The sequence below is a fragment of the Myxocyprinus asiaticus genome, chromosome 21, assembly GCF_019703515.2.
Source record: "Myxocyprinus asiaticus isolate MX2 ecotype Aquarium Trade chromosome 21, UBuf_Myxa_2, whole genome shotgun sequence".
Classification (NCBI taxonomy): Eukaryota; Metazoa; Chordata; class Actinopteri; order Cypriniformes; family Catostomidae; genus Myxocyprinus; species Myxocyprinus asiaticus.
Window position 1 is genome coordinate 46,865,087 of NC_059364.1, and position 22,094 is coordinate 46,887,180.

A 22,094-nucleotide genomic window follows, 5' to 3' on the forward strand; every position below is an offset into this window, starting at 1 on the left:
TTATATATATGGCAATAAAAGATGTGAATGAAGAGGAATCTTCATTTGTTTTCTGTGGGTGTTTTTATGGGAATGTGGATCTTTCAGATCAATTTGAAGAGGGCCTATGGTTTGCATGTTCCACATTTTATCGTAAGTGTGTCATGCAGTGTGGGACTCGCACTGGTCTGGTCTTGGTCTTGACACGGTCTTGCCCTGCCTTGGTCTTGGTCTCGACTTGGTCTCAATCCCTCAAGGTCTTGTCTCAGTCTCGATACACTCTGGTCTTGGTCTTGACTTGGTCTCAGTTTAGGTGGTCTTGACTACAACACTGCCTGGCAGTATAAATTACACACAGTAACTGTGAAGGAGGTCTGACTTACAGATTTTTCCTAGAACCTATTGCTAATCCTCCTCAAATACTCAGACCAGAATAACATCAAGACCAAATGGTAAACAATAAGAATTTGGGGATGATCAAGTTTCAAGGTCTTGGGGTCAACGCTTATCTGCATACAGGAGATAATTTAGATGAAAGTCCAAGGAGAATGGCATGCACCAAGCAGTGTTCAGTCACTTGCAAGAATGTTTGTATGCTGATTTTCTCGAAAGTTTTTTTTTGTTTTCTCAGGAAGCAATGCTCACTAGGCCCAGACAACTTGGCACCGCCTTACACTCATGAAACACAAAAACACTATGTATGTTTTGTCCAAGATGGCAGAAAAAGATGATATGAATCATTCTTATTTACAATAATAATAACAATTTTTTATTTAAAAAATCACATATTTTTTAAACTATTGTCTTCCAGGCTTTACATTTTTTGTCCAGACTTCTAGAATCAATAACTGGTGACCGTCTAATATGATGTAGTCATTTCACAGCTTTACATCATGCTTAGTCACTTGCATTATTCGTCACGAGATAGCATAACTAATTGTTTGAGTGATGCTTTTGTCCACAAATAAATATATAAAGAGAGTTTAATATTTTCCCCTGTGATGCTGATAGAGCCCTAGGCCCTCCATCAAAGACAGACTCAAATATGTTTGTGTTTAACAGGCATTTCTTAATGGAGAGTTCCTAGAACTATGGACTTGTGCCCTGGAATGCGTTAAACAAACGTGGTCTTATTCCAGCAATTTTGGCACTGCAAACACCATCCATTTGTGTTAACAGATGAGGGCCCGTATTCACAAAAAATGTCTTACTACTAGGAGTTGTTGCTAAAAACCTATTCAGAAAACAGCTAAGAGCAAGTTTTACTAAAGAAATCTTAAGGTAAGTGTAAGGCAGAGTTGACCATGCTGCCATGGATGATGTCATATTCTATGAGCGTGTGTGATGGGAGAAAGATGCCTCAGGATGTTCCTGGCAAGGTACTCATTGATACACATTGATAGCGAAAAAGCCTAAAAGACCAATAACTGCCAGATAAATACATATGACAATTGTTCCCCCCAAACGAAGAATAAACTTGCACATCTTGCTGATTGAGACCAGCTGCGCTGAGCTTAAACGTCCAGGTGAGTAAACCAAATGAAGTATAATCCAAATATGAAGTGACTGTTTGCTTAAAAAGCGAAGGCATAGCATGAACCATGATTGTGTGATTCGCTCACATATGAGTGAGTGAAAAGTACGGAGGCATAATGAGCGATGAAAGACAGCTGTGCAGAGCTTAAAGCAGAGCCGTTACAAAAATCTAGTGTTCATGGCAAATTTCCCACTCATTATTTTCACATGCAAGTGAGTTTTGCTGCAAAAAATTTGCAGCTTTTCTTCACAAAGAACCTTCAACAAACAACATTTGGCAACAATTAACAATTTACCACAAGTTTGCCGCAAAGCTCATTTGCATGTGAAAATGGATTATGATTGAATGAATGCATAAAGATATTCAGGACAGAACTATATATATATATATATATATCGTTGTTTGTCTTCGCTGACAAATAGCGGTTCCCTGTCTACCAATCACTGTGGGTGATTTAAAATAATGTGTTCATAAAAAGTGTAATCATCCATAGCAACGAGGTCGACTCTGCCTAATTCTTTTCCTAAGATTTCCTTAGTAAAACTTGCTCTTAGCAGTTTTGTCAATAGGTTTTAAGAAAAAACTCCTTGCTAGGAACTCTTTGGTGAACTTACTAGTGGTAAGATAAAAATTTTGTGAATACGGGCCCTGATTTAAACATTTCTCTTTGACTCCAAAAAAGATTAAAGTTGTAGTTCATGTTATGCAGCTCCATATTTCGAACAAGCAACCAAGAAAACATATTTGTTCCTTGGGCTGGGAGTGGTCCACCAATGAACTTTTAATTTTCCAAGTGTTTCAAAGTGTTAATTGAAATCCCTCTTAAGGAGTTCTGACTGCTCTTTCTGAATATAATTTTGCCCGCATGTATGATAACCCGATTTACAGTCTTATGATTAATCAGAATGTTCCTAAGTTCCTTATTTACATCAGAAACTGTTGTTCGAGGAAAGTAGTGGTAGGCTGTGATCTCAGCAGAACACCGCTGCATGCATGATCTTGAGCACCTGCTAGCTGGAATGTTAGCAGCTAAATGATGTGATCTATGTCCGATCACGTTTTGGATTTCTTCATCCACATTCATTAATGGTTCAAATCAATTTTCAAGATCTATAGGGGGTGGAAGAATACCACAATTGGCTAGTCGAGTCATAGCCATAACTAAGGTGGACATGCTAATGCTGCAAGATGTGACACTGGTAATAGTCAGATGTCTCAAGCCCCTTTGGGTCTAGCTCCCTGTTTATGCCATCAGTTTGTGCTCTCACTTTCATCAGTTACTTTTGAACATGTACTGCTGGTTTATATTAGCTCAGTATAGCCTGTTGAGGAGAGCTAGACTCACAGGACTCACCATCTGAATGCTGAGGGGTTCCCCCTGCGAAGCTCTCCTGTGTGTTCCCTTTAGGTGTGGCAGTATCTCAAGTAACTGTTTTTTTTTTAAGAACTGTGATATTTTGTAGAAGTCTGTGGCAGTTTGTGCAGCAAGTGGAATTTCAGCCGAAAGGAGGTATTTTCTTTCTTGTCCATCTGTGTGAAGGCAGCTGTATTGAGCCATTTCAGGAATGTAAACTGCCGGTAGTAGGAGGCTGGCAGACTGTTTTGACAAAAATTCCCTTTTTTGTTGTAAATTTCAAGTCCTGAAAATCTCGTTTTAATCTGTGTGCCAATTTAGGTTATTTAAAGGGATAGTTCACTCAACAATGAAAATTCAGTAATTGTTTACTCACCCATGTGTTGTTATAACATGGTTTTATAACTTTATTTCCATTTTTAACACAAAGGGAGCAATTGAAAAAAAAAAATTGCTCAATGATGTCATACAGTGGCAGCTTATGGTAACTACCTCATCAAGCTTCATAAAGGACACAAAAGTATAATTAAGAAGTCTAATAAATTATTATATCCGACTCATGCCTTGTTCTAAAGGATATACAAAATGGTTTGGTGAGAAACAAACCTTGATGAGGTGGTTTCCATAAACTGCCATTGTATGACATAACTAACCACAGCATTTTTTTTCACAATTCCTCCCTTTGTGTAACTAAAAAGACAAAAGACAACACAGGGGTGAGTAAACAATGACTGAATTTAAATTTTTTGTTAAAATGGAAGAGTAAGTGGTAGTTCTAGCAGGAAGACTCAGGATCTTTCACTTTCATTTCATCCATGTGATGAGGAGGGAGTGGCCGGGCCGTGAGGGTGCATGCCTGGCGCTGAGTTGCCCCAATCAGTGGGAGAGAGAGAGATGCATGAAGCCTGTCTGTGTGTGTGTGTGTCTTTATGTTTATATGTAGTTGGCTGAATAGCAGTGCATGTTTTTATGTGGTGCTGAAAAGCACCTCGTTTTGTTATAGACTGAAAAGTGTTTATTAAATGTTTTACGTGGATTGTTCAACCCGGTCCCAGCTTCCTCCTTTCCACCCAACAATGATCCTTGTTACATTGGTGCCTAAACCTGAGGAAGGATGCGCTGTCATGGAGTCCTCACCGCCACCAGGATACGGAAGAGCCCGCTGCCGTCTGTAAGGAGTGGGAGGAGCCCGCTGTCACCTGCCTGGAGGAGGAGGAGCCCACTGCCATCCGACAGGAGGCAGTGCAGCTGGCTGAGGACCATGTGACAGCATGTTCGAGGGCTGGCAAACCGGAGTGTTTTTTCTTGAAAAGTGTATAACGTTTTGTTATACACTGAAAAGTGTTTATTAAATGTCTTACATGGATTGTTCAACCAGCTCCCTCTTCCTCCTTTCCACATTAGGAATGAACCTTGATACAATCCAATTATTATCCGGCCCCTGCTTTATAAGCTAACAAAGCTGCTTTTCATCATTTGTAATACCTCGTTGTTTATACTCACTTGCATGTGAGTGAAACCCACAATCATGTCACACGCGCTGCCTGGCTTTTCCAAGGAACAGTGGCTTCATGTTGGATTATATGTCGTGGTCTACTCACAGTGATGTTCACGCTCCTTAGCACAGCTGGTCTCCATCAGAAAATATGCTAAAATAAATAAGTCTATTTTTCTTTGGGGGAACAATCGTCAACGCATATAGCTGGTGGTTGATGGGGTTCTAGGCTTTCTGCTATCAATGTTCTCAATTATCTGTGCATCATATCCCTTATACTGCATCAATATCACTTTTCAAGCAGCAATATTTAATTTTAGTAAAATACTTGGTTCTCACTAATCATGTTAGGTGATCTTGCGTTCCACCAGCATGGCAGCCAGGCATGCGGGTAACCGAGATTAACAATATTATATTTTATTTAAGTTACCTATGAAATTTGGTCATTTTGCTCTGTTCAATATACATGTGTGTTTGTGGTTGGGGCAGTAGCATTAAGTATTTGCATCAGGTATAAGGGATAAAACCCATCCTGTTTTAATGCTTCTTTTGAAGAAGATACCGAATATTCAGTCGACTGAAGTTTTGCACATTATGGATTATGCATATTTGTTGTTGGTTTGACACAGGCTTCAATAGAAGTCTCGGTATCTAACATCACATCATTATTCACATTTACATACAGTATTTGCCTCTTGATCTGCATCTTATGGCATTCGCCAGTCTTTTGACCTTTTAGTCGTCTAAGATTTCAAATAGTAAGAAGATTTCAAATTGTAGGATAACCATTTAAAGGCATTTTCCAATCCTTAACTTTCATTAATAAATTTGTATGCTTTGGCCTTATTGTTTACTTTTCATAATATATCATAGTTAATTGCCTGGATTATTTTTCCCTTCTTCTGGAACACCACTCTATGATATTACAGTTCACATTTCATTGTACATTTGTTTCTCTGGTAAGTGCATCCATACTCACCCTTTTCACAAGGGCCATATGCAACACAAATCATAAAGCCTTTTGTCTATGCTTCACCATTACCACAGTGCTCCAGCTATTGGCTCAATCCACCTCCTAAGCTATGTGCTGTCCAACTGTGGCGTATTTCTGCCATTGGCTCAGTACATCTCCTAAGCAGTGCAAAGGTGATGTCCAGGTGACACAGCTGTGGCGTGTTTTCTGCTTTTGGCTCAGTACATATCCTAAGCAGTGCAAATGTGCTGTCCAGGTCTTTCGAGTGTCTTTCGAGTCTTTTGAGTCATGCTTCTAAGCATCTAAGACATTGCAAATGTGGTTGCTAAATAAAGCGTTTATTCTCCCTTCACATGGCAAAGCTTTGTTTATCTTTGCAGGGGTACTGCACAAACAATATTTTCCCTTATCACAACGATGCCCTTATTGTAGGGCTCATTCATTTACATTTTTGAAGTCAAGTACAAAGCAATTCACAAAGCAAAAACTGCTGTAACTTTACCTAACCAATGCAATCGGTTTGGCATTATGTGTGGATTACATTGTAATGCAAAAGGATGTGTATTTGTGAATTTTGATGTGTTTGATGGACAAAACCCTTTCAAAGACATAGCGACATGTTTATATGACACACAGGGTGATAATTCAAATGATAGTTAAAATGTGTTCATTGTGAGTTGGTATGCAGTGTAAGGTTGAGAAAACATGCAAGCTGTAGATCCAAATGCTTTTTTAGATTTGAAATGGAATACTTTATAGTGAGATGCTAAGTACTATCCAGTGAAATTATAGCCACCTTCCTAGTGGCTAGTATCAGATCTGTTTGTGCAATTCCACAACCCACCCCTCCCATCCCCTCTGTTCCGAAAACAATCAAAGACTTACCTAACGTATGTCAGCAGTAGTTTGATTTAGAATGAAAAATTTGGGCTGAAAGTCATTAGGGGAATCAAGAAATTCTGAACAATTTACTGCCGTTGCCTCATTAATATGTAATTAGGAAATCCATTAGAGTAACTGTATTCTGAAAACAAATGTTTTTAAATGTAATTTTATCTAATTACACTGTAAAACATTTCCAGGATTTTAAAAGATTTAACAGTAATATCTTACAATAAAATACTGTTTTCAATATTTTACTGTAAAATCAATGAAGGCTAGGTCATTTTCTGTCACAACACAACAAATTACTGTGAAAAAAGAATTTGAATATAGCACTTCATTATGGGAAAATGGTGTTTCGTTTGAATTCACCTTTATGGTGTTAAGTGTTCCCTTTGGGTGGGATCTTATCTTATTTACTTCTAATTAAAATCTGTACTGTGATGTATGGAGAAAATAGTCAATTTAGTGGTTGACTTAATGTCGGCCCATGATGTATAAACTAAACCATATGATGCATTTGAATGTAAAGAAATACATTAAATACATTAAATACAGTATCATTTTAAATGAACAATGAGGAAAGGATGTTTGCAAAGCTAGTCTATACTATGTTTGGTTTTTACCCATTAACTTTTTATCATTAATTGTCAATCAGGCACCGAAGATATCAACACTCAGCATACAAAACTCAAAGATGGTGACAACTAATAAACACTGTAGATAAAAAATTAAAAAAAATACATATGATCATTGTGAATCTACAACACAGCACTGCTACATTACAGTAATGTATTGGTCCTGTTCACTGTGAAGCCACTGTATACAGTTGTCTTTTAATTGTAATAAATTGTAGAAATACTACTGTAAAATATACTGTGAAAGTCATGCAACTAGGAGCCAGGGATTTACTGTGTAGGGCTTTACTGGTTGTTTAGATCAGTGTTACTATCAGAAATAATTAATAATTATTTCTTTAGTTATTAATTAATATTTAAATTAATTTAATCTAACTCATTAAAACCTCATATGGGGCTCCAGTAAATGTAGTGTGCTACGTTTAGGAGCAAGTTTGGTTATTAGCAATAATTAATAATTATCAAAGATAATTATTAATTATTAAAATCAATAGAATATTGATGAGAATGAGTGTTAGCTTTTTTAATCCTTTAAATCAACAATCATCAAAGATAATCGTTAATTGTTAACATCGATGAAACATTAATTAAAATTAACACTAGCTTATTGATCATTCAAATTCAACAATCATCAAAGATAATTATCAATTATCAAAAATCAACAGAATATTAATAAGGATTAACATTGACGGGGCACCACCCTGGAATCAGGGGCTAATAACCAGATAGTAAAACAGTCTCAATATTAGATTGTTTTCTTAGGAAAACCGACATCCGAAGAATATCGATTTTCGGGAAAAAAAAACAATGAATGAAGGTTTGAATCCGAGCACTGACATCCCGTCAGCATGACACAGGCATATGCAAAACAAACCAAAACACTTCTCTTTGTAATATAACAAAGTTTATTTATGCAGTAATATCAATTAATAATTAATACAATGCAGTCAATAAACTTCCGACTTACAACTACAAACTAAACAGTGATATGATTAGATATGGAAATAAATATAATCCTATAACACATAAGGTGTGTGACAGTGTGTGTGTGTGTAAGGAGGGACGTGCACAAAATGGCGGACGTGACTCTCGTGGAGAGTATATCACGCGAGACTTCCGGCCAGGGAATATGACCGCGAATGGGGGCGGCGAGAAACCAGTCAATGGTGTCTACCAGTTACCACGTGTATCCGCTTGTACGATAGCTTACGGACAAAGCTGGGCTTTAGCATTAAGCTATCTAGGAGCCAAAAATGTGTGCCAGAATGTTTGTGAGGGGTCGCGTGCGTGTGTGTGTTGGTTAGTACGAGAGAGAGAGAAGTGACGGCCCTAAAGCCGATTTCGCGATCGTGGGAGAGAAAGCAGCTGTTAGTTCATTGATCAGAGACGCAGTGGATGGCTCGTAAAAGTCCCGCATTCTTTGACTCTTTAATGGATGAACTCAGTTTACCTGTCTCACCCACGATGGCGAAATTGCACAACAGTCCAATTTGGTTGGACCACAATACAGCAAAACAAATTTGTGATAATTAATACCCTGAGTATTAATAATGAGCAGACATGGCGGTCCGTAAACTGTACAAGCAAAAAACCAAAAAACCTTCTTGAAAACAAGAATAACACACTATAATATTCTATCTCTGTCCGGACGTAAACCTCTTACTTGAATCGCATGAGAACAGAATGTGTGTTCATCCATCCTTTAATTCCGACCAGGTTCCTTGAGGCTCGGGTGATGACAGGAGGCCGTTTCCTCGCTCTGTCTGCGGGCTGGTGGGCTGTTGATTCTCGGTGGGCTGGCGGAGAACTCAGAAATGTCGACTTGATTGAAGATGAAAGAGAAATCTTTAATCTCTTCACTTCTGCAGGCAAACGGATAAAGTTGCGGATTGCTCGGCGGTCTCCTTCGGATCAGTTAGAGTGTTCGGTTGAACACAGAGTAATCTCAACTCGTCCAGCGAGATGGAGATTGTATGGCCACAGTTTCAAGTCGGACGTTACCTCCTTGTGCCACGAGGTTGCACCTGAGAGCAGCGATGAGGTGCATCTGTACCCGGTGAACAAAGTTGCTGGAAGCAAATCCCGGAAGCATTTCAGAGGTATTTCAACTCCTGATGATGTCATGTTTGAGGGACGTTCTGTTGTGTGCCTCATCCAATAGGAATTGAGAGTTCGATCCTTTAGTGAGCAAGGCTTCATGGGATTTGTAGTCTGTTTGGACTCCCTTTGATTTTGGCGCGATTTTTATCAGTATAATTTACGACTTGGAATGTGGGGGCTTGAGATAAACCCTTCGTCAAGTATAGGAAGGGAAACTAGGTGGTTCGAGGGATCGAGCCCTATTCATTTTAATTTGCCATTGGAACCATAGTAGGTGTCATGATCCACTGTTGTGTTGCCTTGTGTTTATCCTCTGTCTTCTGTTTTCCCCGGACTACACTTCCCAACATGCACTGCCCTCATCTCTGTCAGCTGTTCCTGATTGTTCTCACCTGTGTTCCATTCCCTCGTTTGACCTTGTGTATATAATGCCCTGATTTCTGCTCAGTCTTTGTCAGCTGTTGTTTTCACTAGTTCATGTACCGGTTACTATTTTGGATGTAATGTTTGTTTTGTTTCCCAGTTCCTAGTCTTGCCCTGGTCCAGTGTTTACCGTGTTTTTGTAATTTGATTTATAATATTTAATATAAATGCTAACAAAGTCATATAAATAAAAAGTGTGGCAATTTTTCCTCAAAAAATTTTAAGTCCAAAAGTAAGGTCCCATCTGCAGCTTATTTAATGGATGCAAATACATGGTTTATGGACAGTAATTTTTTAAGCATATTATACACATTCAGGAGTTATAAATTGCATAGATATGTTACATTTAGTATGTTGTGTCCTGAACAGGGGGTTTCATGAATTGTATCACATACAAATACTAATAATTGTATCTGGGATGATCCCATGTTCAATATGTGACAAGGTCCATGATCAACTTATGACTCAAAATCACATTTAGGTGACTCTATGACTCTCTTTGAACAACATACACCTTTCAAAACCTCAAAATTCAACTGTCCACAAACCCCCTATAATTTTGAATGGCATAGACTGTACATGGGATCTCAATTACTCCAGACTGGGACAACTTAAACACTTCAAACCTGTGTTCATTCCAGCCTCTTCTCTCTATGTTGTGAATTTCGAGAGGATCAGAGAAAGTCCATATCCCTTGGAGTTTTTTTGCACAAAAGTTTTGACTATCCAATCTTCTTGAAATTCACACCATAGATAGAGGAGGTTGAGATGAGCACAGAAATACCAGATTAAACTTCCTAGCTAAATCTAGAGTTGAGATATGGTGATCCCACATACACCCTTCAAAACCTCAAAATTCGACTGTCCACGAACCACCAAAAAGTTTGAATGGGAAAAATTGTATGTTGTTTAGGGGGTGTCATACAATCACCTAAATAAGATATTCAGTGAATTCCTGTATCCCACACATAAAAATCAGATGTTCACCAAGTGACTATTTCAGGCAGTGCAAATATATATATATATATATATATATATATTGCACAAAACCAATGAGGCTTTTGTAACAAAGAAACTGCATTGGGGTAACAGCATTAAACTTGAATAGATAATTAAATAATAATATGAAAAACTAGCATAATTTATATAACTGACCCTAATTTATAAATTACCCTATTTATATTATTGAGTCAAAAATATAAATGAACAGCTGTATTTAACTAATATTTAGTTATTTTTTTAAATTTAACTTTCCACCTGCTCAGAAACGTCTTGGTTACTGATGTAACCTCTGTTCCCTGATGGAGGGAACGAGATGTTGTGTTGATGTAGTGACACTAGGGGTTCGATCTTGAGAGCCTCAATCACCTTTGCTTAAAATAGAAAAGGCCAATGAAAATTGGTGAGTGGAATTTACATGCCACTCTCCACCCTGGACATACAGGTATAAAAGGAGATGGCGTACATCACTCATTCAGATTTATGCTGAGGAGCCGATAGAGAGTCCAGCCATGTCAGCGGCCAGTTCATTGCCGCGGCAGGTGGGACACAATGTCTCGTTCCCTCCATCAGGGAACAGAAGTTACATCAGTAACCTAGATGTTCCCTGTCTGTCACTCACTCAACGTTGTGTTGATGTAGTGACAATAGGGGTCCCTATAGGAAATGCCGCAGGCACTGAACCGTGTCATGAGGCACAGAAGAGTGGACACGGGCAAGCTGCTGAGTGCCTCGCCAGATGTGGAGATTCCAGAGGTCCGACCGCGGATGCTGGAGCATGCCTTGCCCCTGAATGAGAAGGTCCTGCCTCAGGGGAATGCACCAGGGAGGTGCTACTGTCAGGAGCATCAGATCCGAGAACCAAGTCTGGTTGGGCCAGTACAGCACAACGAACAGGACTTTCTGCTTGTCCTCCCTGACTTTGCACAGAGTCTGTGCAATGAGGATCACAGGAGGAAACGCATACTTGCGTAGCCCCCAAGGCCAGCTGTGCACCAAGGCATCCGTGCCGAGGGGAGCCGAGGACAGGGAGTACCACAGGGGGCAGTGAGAGAAGTCTTGGGAGGTGAACAGGTCTACCAGTGCCTCCCCAAATCTCTCCCAAATCAGCTGGACTACGTGGGGGTGGTGTCTCCACTCCCCGTGTAGCATTACCTGCCATGACAGCGCGTCCGCTGAATGGTTGAGGACACCCGGAAGGTGAGTGGCTCGCAGAGACTTCAAGGTCTGCTGACTCCAAAGGAGGAGGCGGAGGGCGAGTTGCGACATGTGATGCGAGCGTATGCCACCTAGGCGGTTTATGCATGCTATGGTTGCTTTGTTGTCAGTTCAGACCGACACATGCTTGCCCTGAATCAATGGCCGAAGCCTCCTCAGGGCAAGCAATACCGCCAGCAACTCCAAGCAGTTGATGTGCCATTGGATGGGCCCCGTCCAGAGCCCCGACACTTCCTGCCATTGCACACGGCGCCCCAGCCCGAGTTTGAGGTGTCCGTCATGACCATGATGCACCTTGAGACCTACTCTAGGGGAACACCTGCCTGTAGAAATGCAAGGTCCGACCAATGGCTGAAAGTCTGAAGGCACTGTGGCGTGATGGTCACACACCGAGTGCCGTGGCGCCATGCCCACCTTGAGACTTGAGTCTGTAGCCAGTGCTGAAGCGGTCTCATATGCATCAACCTGAGGGGGAGAACCTCCACCGAGGATGCCATATGCCCCTGGTGCCTTTGAAATTGTTTCACTGGTGCCGATACCTTCTACCTGAAGGTCTTCAGTCTTCCTGAGAGTGACTGAGTCCGACTCCATACCGAGAAAAGAGATGCTCTGCAGAGGGTAGAGCTTGCTCTTCTCCAAGTTGACCTGAAGCCCGAGTCGGTGCTGAAGCACAAGGTCCCTGTGCGCACACAATAGATCTCGCGAGTGAGCTAGGATTAGCCAGTCATCAAGATAATTGAGAATGCGTATGCCCTTCTCCCTCAGCGGGGCCAGGGCAGCCTCAGCGACCTTCGTAAAGACGTGAGAACACAGGGACAGACCGAAGGGGAGGACCTTATACTGGTATGCTCGTCCCTCGAAGGCAAACCAAAGAAAGGGTCTGTGTCGAGGAAGGATCGATACATGAAAGACAGCCCGGGGGGACGTACTGCTCTGCAAGCCCGCAATGGTGGCCGGTGACTGGGGCAGGCGAGCGGCCCCAGAGCCCAGCACACTTACCTGTTCACCGGCTGTCTCTCGACGGAGAACGAGGGAACGGGAGGTACTCGCATTCGCCTGATTGACCGGAAAGACTTCCAGCGCCTGGCTGTTGCAAGTGCACTAGCCCAGGGAATGAAGAAACTGCTCTTTTATTGAGCATGTGGGTGTAATATTCACCACGCGCTGGCCACGGGCGATGGTGGGGCTGGAGAGATGCCCCGGGCCAGACCGGTAAGGAGAAGTTGCCTCATCCCTGGGTGGCCCATGTAATGACCACCTCAAAGCCCATCTGGTGTTCTTGGGGGCCGGCTGACGGGCAGGTGGAGCCAACTTCCTGCAGGAGGATCTTTTTCTCTGAGGCTGGCATGCGGTCTCCGATGGTACAGGAGCCGGGGCCGGCACCGCAGCGAGAAGCAGGCGAGAAGCAGACTGGGTGCGGGACCTCGGTGGCCTGAAGGCGGCCGGGTCGCACTGTGGCAGGATGTGTTTAATCGCCTCGGTCTGCTTCTTCACCGTCGAGAACTGGTGGGTGAAATCCTTGACGGTGTCACCAAAAAGCCCCACTTGGGAGATGGGCGCATCAAGAAAGCAGACTTTCTCGGCATCACGCATCTCTGCAAGGTTGAGCAACAGGTGCCGCTATTGGACCACAAGAGTGGACATTGTCTGGCCCAGGGCACGTGCCATGACCTTCGTCGCACGTAAGGTGAGGTCGGTCGCAGTGCGCAGTTCTTGCATCAGCCCTGGGTTGGTCCTAGCCTCATGCAGATCTTTCAGCGCCTTGGCCTGGTGGACCTGCTGGATGGCCATGGCATGCAGGGTGGAAGCGGCCTGACCCACGGCCTTGTAAGCCTTCGTCATTAAAGAGGAAGAGAACTTACAGGCCTTGGAAGGGAGCCTCGGTCGGTCGCACCAGCTGGCTGCGCCCTGCGGGCATAAATGCACTGCTACGGCATGCTCTACCCGGGGAAGCCCGATATATCCCTTAGCCGCTCCGCCGTCGAGGGTGTCAGAGTGGACGAGCCCGCGAAGTGTGTACAGGTAGTAAAAGGTGCCTTCCACAACTTTGTAAGCTCCTCGTGCACTTCCGGGAAGAAAGGCACCGGGGCGGGGCATGGCCGTGAGTCGTGCTCTGAGCCCAGAAACCAATATTCCAGCAGCGAACGCTCAGGGCAGGGTGGAGGGTTCCACTTCAGCCTGATGTTTGCAGCCGCCCGGGCAAGCACGGCTGCCATCTCAGCGTTTGCCTCATCCTGTGCTCTACCGCCCGTGGGTGGGAGCTCAGAAGATCAATCCGCTTCCAATAGCAGAAGCCCACCCTCCGATGCCGTGACTGAAGGCTCATCACGAGCCGCAAACGACACATTAAACCTGCCCTGAGGCAGACCGCCTTTATCGCTCGACAGCTCGTCCGGACAGAATGAGCGTGCTGGGGGATGGGAGGTCCATGGGGGCTGAGCCGGCAGAAACACTCCCATGTCCGCATCCAGATCACCTGTGGTGCTTCCCGGCCAGCTGAGCATCAGCCCAGGATGGACCAGGTTGGGGAGCAGCCACGGTGGCTCCTTGCTTCATGAAGAAGGAAGTGAGCCATGACCGCAACGTTCTCATGGGCATGTTCTTGCAATGAGAACGCAACCCTTCCCTGAAAGCCGCCTCGGTGTGCTAGCAACTTAGACACTCGAGGCAGATTTCATTGATATCCGGAGGGGAGAGATAATGGCCACATCCAGTAGTGCAAACACGGAAGGAAATCTTTAAAAAGACGCCAAGCCTTAGTGCGAGCTCTTTTAGAGAAAATATACTCTTTTGAATATACTCTTTTAGCACCTGCAGACTCAGGCTGCTGAAGCGCCCAGGCGAAGCACCAAACTAGACCGTGCGAGGGTGACCGCTGATATGCGCCGTAACAAATCCAGCAGTGTAGCAAGAGTTGAGAGGACAAACACACAAGTATTCAGCTCTGAAGAAAAAATCTGAATGAGTGATGTACGCCATCTCCTTTTATACCCGTATGTCCGGGGTGGAGAGTGGCATGCAAATTCCACTCGCCCATTTTCATTGGCCTTTTCTATTTTAAGCAAAGGTGATTGGGGATCTCAAGATTGAACCCCTAGTGTCATTACATAGACACAACGTCGAGTGAGTGACAGACAGGGAACACTCTCTTCAAACTGTTGCTCCACAATGACAATAATTGACCTGATAGAGAAAACTGGCCGTATAAGCAGACACTGGGAATGCAACACAACACAATGGTCGAAGACAGATAGAGTTGGACAATTTGACAATGATACACTGCCATTGTGTTAAAATATGATAAAAATGGTTACATAAGTGTCATCCCATACTAGTTGTGGGTTAATTTAAAGGAATAGTTCACCCAAAAATGAATATTCTGCCAACATTTACTCACTCGCTTGTTTTTCCAAACTCATATCACTTTCTTCTGCAGAACACAAATGGAGATATTTTAAATGATGTTTTGTTTGTTGATTCAATACAACAGCAGTTGTAGCTACTTTTACGATATATTCCAAGCATTCTGAAGGCATTCAATCACTTTGTATACTAATCAGATTAAAATTCAAGTTGTCAAATTGTTTGGTCATGAGACATGCAAGAACCAGTAAGGTTTGATTTTACTAATGTGTCAGCATATTTGATTTGTGGTCAAGAGTTGATTAATGCTTTGATTTTTGATTTAATAATTACTTTAAATTTGTTGCCTTCAGAATACTTGGAATATTAAGCACGATTCGCATGGACTACTTTTATGACACTTTTGGGTGCTTTCTTTAAAGTGAGTCACTATCATGTAAGGAAGTGGGAAAATGTGTGATGCAAAGAATAATTAATCAAGGCCACACAGTTCTGCAACACCAGTTAAATTAGGAAAAACACAGTGTAGGGTATATTTACAGCTGCCAGCATTGTAGGATAAAACAAGTAAATAATTTGTTTTCGGAATCTACCAGTATTCAATCGACCAATATATGTAGCGACTTGCTACATGTAATTAGTTTTGGAATTTAGTTCCTCCACCAATTAAATGTAAGGAACTTGCATAACAGTCAGTTTATGGCTTTAAGCTTATGCTTGCGTTTCCAACCATTAATGCAAGGAATTTATCTCAATAAGGGGATTAACGACTGATTTGGGGAATATTAAAATAATTAATGTTTACGTCCGATCTAAGTCTTCGGCCAGCGATGAGTTGATGGGAACATAAGATCAATTCTTACAATAATACTACTTTCATGGCCATTGAAAATAATATCACAAATACATTTAAATACTGTTTATGAGCAATTTTAGCCTTTTTGGATCGACAGATTTCTAGGGACCGATATGGTTTAATCATATTTTCTTTGAATACAAAAAAGACTTTATTAACTAATCTACAACATAAATCTAAACTAACACACATACAGTAGAAAAACATAAAACATAGGTTGGTGAGTGAGCTTTGACATAAGATGAAATGGAAGTAATCTGTAAAGGAAAAATTTACTTTATGGAGTCTACAGACCATGCCTTGAGAACATTCATTACTTAATTTAGTATGCCTCGATTTAGATCGGGTTAACAAGTTGTCTAATAAAACACTTTCAGCGAAAGTTTGGAGGTTTGCACTTTCTTAAGTTCTGTGCGTTGCTTTGGTTCTTTGGCTGGGTCCGTAGAAAGTCTTTGTATGTTGTGTCGATGTCCTGGAATTCTGTTGGAGTTCATGGATGCCGGGTGGGTGATGGAATGACCAGGCTGAGCCAAGGAAGTGAGGGCTCCTGCAAGGGAGACTCGGGACTCCCAGTAATGTGTGTGCAAGAAGAAGAACGAAGAACAGTGAGAGAAGTTTGTTTATTGTAGGGGGGTTTTGTTGAGTTGAGGTTGGCCGCACCCCAAAGGTGTCTTGAGCCAATCAGAAGTGTCTTTTGCTATGTCACACTTCTTTCCTCCCCTCAAGATAATTAATTTATGATCTATTGTTCCCTATCTGTCACTCACTCGACGTTGTGTCGATGTAGTGACACTAGGGGTCACACTTGGGAGCCCGAAACACCTCTGGTCTTTGATAAAAGGCCAATGAAAATTGGCAAGTGGTATTTGCATACCACTCCCCCAGACATACGGGTATAAAAGGAGCTGGTATGCAACCACTCATTCAGATTTTCTCTTCGGAGCCGAATTGTCGATGTTCATTGAGCTGACTGTTCATTCACCTCTGCTGGATCTGACGGCGCATTTCAGCGGCTTCTCCCTCCTCTGCACTGGTGCACTGCAGAGAATGCCCCTGGGTGCTTTGGCAGAAATAAAAGAGTATATTTCTCTAAAAGAGCAGCACACACGGAACGTCTTTTTAAAGATGTGTCTTTTTAAAGATGCCTTTCCATTTGTGTGTTATTCCTGGTTGCAGTCGTTATCTCTCAACTTCTGATGGTCATGATCGCTGTCTTTCATGTCTCGGCGCAACCCACGTGGAGACATCGTTCGTGGATGGATCATGTACTCATTGCGAGAACATGACCATGGCAACGTTGCGGTCGTGGCTTGCCTTCGTAAGAAAGCAAGGTACCCCAGCGGTTCCCGCCTCTGTCCTTCTACCTACGGGTATGAGGCCAGCGCGGCTAGCACTGGGGGCGATTTGGGGACCCCAATGGGACCACCTCTGCCGGGTATCCCCCCACAGACCTCCCATTCCCCAGCACGCTCGTCTGCCCCGATCGGGCTTCTGGATGTGTCCGCTGGCTCGTCTCACGGCAAGTTCGACCTCTTGTTCGGAGCCCGTGAAGCTAATGAGCTCTCGAGTGCAGCATCGGAGAGCGGGCTCATCCAGTCGGACGTGGAAGCCTCAGCTGGGCTCCCCCCCTCGGGTATGGTTGCCCAGTCACATGCTGATGCGGAAATGACGGACATGCTTTCCCAGGCAGCCGTGAGCGTCGGGCTAGAGTGGAACCCTCTGCTCTCCCCTGAACCCTCGCGGCTCGATGATTGGTTCCTGAGCTCGCGGTGCCGCTCACTGCCACGCCCTGCCCCAGTTTCTTTCTTCCTGGAAGTGCACGAGGAGCTGACAAGGACGTGGAAGGCATCTTTTACTGCCCGGTCCCGATCTTTCAGCTCCCCTGCCCTCACTACCCTTGATGGTGGGGCGGCCAGGGGCTATTCGGCGATTCCCTCGGTGGATTAGGTGCTCACGGTGCACCTATGCCCGCAGAGCGACACCACCTGGTGCGGGCACCCAAAGCACCCGTCCAAGACCTGTAGGTTTATGTCGTCCCTGACGGCCAAAGTCTACAGTGCCGCTGGACAAGCCGCCTCCGCCCTGCACGTCATGGCTCTCCTGCAAGTCCACCAAGTCCAGGCGCTAAAGGAACTGCATGAGGGTAGATCTACCCCAGGATTGATGCAGGAGCTGCGCTCGGCGACCGACCTCACTCTCCGGGCGACGAAGGTCATGGCATGGTCTCTCAGGCGGGCGATGTCCACCTTGGTGGTCCAGGAGCGCCACCTTTGTCTCAACCTAGTCGAGATGCGAGAGGCCGACAAGGCACGGTTCCTTGCTGCCCCCATTTCCCAGGTTGGCCTATTCGGCGACACCGTCGAGGACTTTTCCCAGCAGCTCTCAGCGGTGAAGCAGCAGATGGAGTCTATCCAGCACATCCTGCCCCAGCACGACTCAAGATCCTGCACCCCGCCTGCTTGTCGCCAAGGGTGTCCCCCTATGGTGACTGCACTGGCTCCACCGCAGCCCACTCCTGCGGCCCGGCCCCGGTGTGGAGCCCACCGCAGGAAGCAGACGTCACATCTCACGTCCGGCCGCCAAGAACCCCCGAAAGGCTTCGAAGTGCCCCTGAGACAGGCGAACCAGGGACGATGAAACCCTCCTACGGAAGGATGCGATAGAGCCTATCCCTCTGGCTGAGATGAAGAAGGGGTTTTACAGCCCCTACTTCATTGTACCGAAAAAAGGCGGTGGGTTGTGTCCAATCTTGGACCCGTGAGTATTGAACCGGGCTTTACACAGACTCCCGTTCAAGATGCTGGCGCAAAAACGCATTCTAGCAAGCGCCAGGCATCAAGATTAGTTTGCAGCGGTAGACCTGAAGGACACGTACTTCAACGTCTCAATTCTACCTCGACACAGACCCTTCCTGCGGTTTACATTCGAGGGTCAGGCATATCAGTACAAGGTCCTCCCTTTCAGCCTGTCCTTGTCCCCTTGCATGCACACAGGGACCTGGTGTTCTCGCACCTCAGCCGACTAGGGCTTCAGGTCAACCGGGAAAAGAGCAAGCTCCTCCCGGTTCAGAGCATCTCTTTTCTCGGCTTGGAGTTGGACTCAGTCTCGTTGACGACGCGCCTCATGAACGAGTGCACACAGTCTGTGATGACCTGTTTGAAGTTGTTCAGACAGAAGACAGCGGTTCCACTGAAACTGTTTCATAGGCTCCTGGGGCATATGGCATCCTCAGCTGTGGCCACTCTGCTCGGGTTGATGCATATGAGACTGCTTCAGCACTGGCTTCAGACTCGAGTCCTGAGATGGGCGTGGCGCCATGGGACACATCGCGTGGCCATCACGCCGATCTGTCACTGCCTCTTCAGCCCTTGGACCGACCTCACGTTTCTATGGGCAGGCATTCCCCTAGAGCAGGTCTCCAGGCGCCAGATAACAGATGCCTCCAAGACGGGCTGGGGTGCTGTATGGAGTTTTCCCCAAAGGGCTGTTCGACATGCATAACAGCAGTGGGGGAGGTTACATGTTGTCCTGGTGTGCTGGCTACGAGGCACACAGTGGTCTGCCCATCACACACCGCCAGTTCACGTAACACAGTTCAGCCAGTTGTGGCGTTTTGTATAGGGACCCCTAGTGTCACTACATCGACACAACGTCGAGTGAGTGACAGATAGGGAATGTCCTGGTTACTTGTGTAACCTCCGTTCCCTGATGGAGGGAACGAGAAGTTGTGTCCCTCCTGCCACAATGCTGAACTACCCGCTGAAATGGCTGGGACCTTGTCTCGGCTCCTCAGCACAAAACCTGAATGAGTGGTTGCATACCAGCTCCTTTTATACCCATATGTCCGGGGGAGTGGTATACAAATACCACTCGCCAATTTTCATTGGCCTTTTATCAAAGACCAGAGGTGTTTTGGGCTCCCAAGAGTGACCCCTAGTGTCACTACATCGACACAACATCTTGTTCCCTCCATCAGGTAACGGAGGTTACGCAAGTAACCAGGACGTTCTGTTTCCTGCTTAAAATAATGGTCATTTACATCATGAATTTCATAAGAGAACTATAACTGCAAATAACTAAAAAATACTGCACACCATCATTCTGGAATTTAAGAGACAATAAATTACATACCAAATACTTGTACTTTCTTGTTAAATTACAGTTATAATTCAGTTATAATGCATGCTAAAGAGTCCTAATGTTTAGTTTGTTTGTTTTAAACATGGATAATACATTACATATTAGGATAAACATAATTGCCAAGGTTATCATCTGCATAGGATGCATTTGTCAATTTTTTAAGTATAATCTTACGCATGGCTGTGTATTTTGATAGTAGTAAAATAAGCAAAGTCCAAAGTCCATGTCATATGTTCATGAATTAAGCTTCATGTGAGCTGGTGAGCCTGAAACATGGCTTGATGAGAGTTGGTTATATTGAAGAACAATGGAAGTTTCCATGGTGGTCATAGAACAGTCCCTCAATTTATCAGTCATGTGATGAGTTAAGTTGGGGGTTTATCTGATTAAGAATAAAGAGGAGAGAGATTTTGTTGTGCTTTCCCCTGCAGTTAAGGTTTGCCAGATGCGACAAACTCAGACTTCCTGGCGCCAGTCTGTCGTTCTGCGTGGAATTGTTGAATTTCTCTTAGCTTTCTTCTGCTTACAATCACTACAACAGGAAAGTTTCACCCGGCCTTGCATGGTTCTTCTCCTGTAAGTGTCTCCTATACCCTGTGTCTTTCTGTTATCTACAGATCTGATGGAAATAATCCCAAAGATTTTGCCGAAGGGATCCTATTTCTTTGTTTTAATAGTGATAAATCCCACACAAAGATAGACTCCGTTCACCAACTGCTTGTTTCTTTCCCTGCGTCCCAATCTGAACCCTATCTGCCCTAAACATTACCAGAGATTAGAATAAGGATGTCCCAAATCATATTATGTGGAAGTGAGTGTCCCAAAGGTGCCCAGATGGTCTACTATTTCCGGTAAATTTTTGAAGTGTGGGTCCATGAACACTCTTTTGGCTTACATTGCCCCACAAAACCTTGCTCGACAGAAGAGGAGTTTGACTGTTCACTTCTGAACTACAACTGTCATACCTGAAAAACTACAAACATGGCGGTGAGACCGATGGTGCATCATCTCTTTGTCATGTTTTTACAACATAAAACTACAATAAACGTTACATAAGTGTGGTTGAATGCTGTGAAGAGAAACTACTTTGTTCTTGCTGCCAGATAACGATGCTGATCGGCTCATTCAATTGAGAAAGATCAAGCAGCACTGTTTACATTGATCAGAAAAGGATATGAATAATTAATAATCCTCATTTTGTCATCAGGCATTCTTTATGTCAATCTTCTGTATTTGTACTGCTTATTGAGGATGCTCTTGTGTGTTCTTAAGAGACTTTCTCAAAAATAATATTTAAGGAAAAGTGTCAGCACACCATATCGATTAAAAAACAGGAATATCACTAAAAGAAAATTAATTATATTAATACAATTGTCTGTTATCATTTTATTTTTGTAATTTATTGTATCACTGAAATATAGTGGAAGTCAGATGCTCTTTCAAGAGACTGTTGTGAGGGGTCACGTGACGTCATGCGAGGTTTGGACGTGTGAGCGGCGAGCTCTGTGCACTTTGCTAGTTTTAACTCTATTAATGACATAAACTGGTGAGATTCGATACACTCTGCAATATTGTCCTCCCAGAACAGTTATGGAACAAATAATTCAAAATCCTCAGGCTCTGGAGGCATTAAAAGACACTTACGTGCTCAAGCTGACACCCTCGAGAAGGCCCCGAGCCAGGGAGCCGATTTGGTCGAAGAAATGAGGGAAATTCACCGAGAGATGTTGAACATGTTGGCAATGCTGAAGAAGGTCATTGCTGACTTGGAGGATCTTGCTGTAATACGTTGATCGATCACTGCCATGGAGATTAAATTCTCTGAGGTGGTTACAAGAGTGGGTGATGTCGAGAAACGGATCGATTATCTGGAGTCATCGGAGAGGGAATTATCTGCCAATCTGCTAGCGACCAAGGTGGATTTGGAGCGTGTCTGGGAGAAGTTGGAGGACATAGAGAACCGTAGCCGGTAGAATAACGTCCAAATTGTCAGAATTCCTGAGGCCGAAGAGGGTCAGGATATGGTGAAATTCCTGGACAGGCTCTTTCCAAACCTGCTTGACATAACAGGCCATAAACTGGAAATCGAGCGAGCTCACAGAGTTCCGGCTCGGTGATCCGCTGAGGGAGACAGGCC